Below are 1,478 nucleotides of genomic sequence, written 5' to 3' on the forward strand. Positions count from 1 at the left end.
GGTGCAGCGTGGCTGCCGCGTGGTTTCGGTTGTGTCCCAGGCTGGCTGGGCTCTCCCCTCCCCCTCCTCAGTGCTGCTGCCAGGGTCCAAGGCCCGGATGCACCTGGGGAGTTGCCCGTAGGGCAGCCGGGGAGGGAGGGAGAGAGTGTGGGTGCGCCCTGGGCTGGGCCCGGCTGTTGTGCCGGGCGCCTGGCCCACATCTCCCACGGCAGCTCCCCGCCGGGGGGGGCAGGGGGGGGGCCGCCCCAGGGCATGTGGCAGGCGTGGGGGCACTTGTGGGAGGCCCCATGGCTCCTCGCTGCAGGCCTGGGTTACACCGCAGCGGGTTTTAGGGTATGGTGGCACGTGCTCCTCACGCGCTCGCTGGGGGATGTCCTGCCGTGGGGTGGGAGCCCCTGCGGGCCTGGAGCCTGGCCTGCCCGTGGCGTGTGGCATCGCGGGGGCTTGGCCTGGCGTGGCCAAGCTCCCAGAGGAGCTGGAGCATGGAGCCCGCAGTCGGGAGCTGCTGTAGCCTGAGGGCCCGGATCCGGGTCAAGGCTGGCAGGAGCAGCCTGGCCGACACGGGGCTGGCAGCATTCGTGCTGGCACAGCTCCCATGCAGGGACTGGGGGTCTGCTGTCGGGCTAGCGGCGCTGCTGTTTGCACGGCTGCTTCAGAGCGCTGTCGGATGCCCCCAGTTGGTGATGGGGAAGGCGGGAGCTGGGGGCTGCACCGGGGCTGCAGTGAGTGGGAGGAGCACGGTGGCCCAGAGGTGCTGGAGCCTGGTCCAGAGCTGCTGGGACCAGACCAGGCACAAGATTGGGGACCGGACCTCGGGGTGGGGGCTGCTGCAGGGAGTGACTGAGAATGGGGGCCCCGGGCGTTGCCCTGCTCCCAGGCCCGCCCTGGGCCCCGAAGTGCCTGGGCTGTTGCCAGGGAGGGAGGTCCTGGGGTCCCGGCTGCCCAGGCTGGCCCTGGAGCCTCTGCCTCTCGCTGCGCTGGGGCCTGTGCTGCAGGCGCCTGCGGGCTCAGCCCTGACACTCGATCCAGGGCAGGAGCTGGCAGCTGACTCCAGCTGTGGGAACTGCTCCCGGGGGTCCTGCTCCGAGGATCCTGGGCCCCCCTGGCATGCTCCCCGCTGGGGGGGCCGGTGCGGCCCGGCCCGGCCCGGCCCAGCCCAGCCCAGCCCAGCGCAGCCCAGGCCAAGGCCCCCCCGCGTGACTCAGCCGGCAGCAGTTGTGCCGTGTCCAAGTTTCCAGCACGAAGCGCGCGCCGGCTTGTGTGTAGTCAGCCGGGCTCCAGGCTGTGCCCAGGGGTGCAGGCCCTGCACCCCAGGCCTGGCCGTGCCCCCAGGGCTGGGGAGCTGTGGGGTGGGAGAAGGAGCCCGTGGCCCCCGGCCCTGCCCTGCCCTGCCCTGCCCCACCCGGGCCTGCCCTCCACCCGTGCCCTGCAGCTGTCGTCAGCCAGACAAAGGGCTCCTTGTCCGCCCCATCCCAGCA

The 1,478-nt window shown here is 72.7% G+C and overlaps 1 protein-coding gene across 2 annotated transcripts in view; it reads left to right on the forward strand.

Annotated features, from left to right (window-relative positions):
* The window catches only part of LOC102376306, a 37,707-nt gene that overhangs the window by 22,223 nt on the left and 14,006 nt on the right, over window positions 1-1,478 (forward strand). The gene's annotated exons all lie outside the window — the stretch shown is intronic.

The sequence above is a fragment of the Alligator sinensis genome, unplaced genomic scaffold, assembly GCF_000455745.1.
Source record: "Alligator sinensis unplaced genomic scaffold, ASM45574v1 scaffold987_1, whole genome shotgun sequence".
NCBI lineage: Eukaryota > Metazoa > Chordata > Crocodylia > Alligatoridae > Alligator > Alligator sinensis.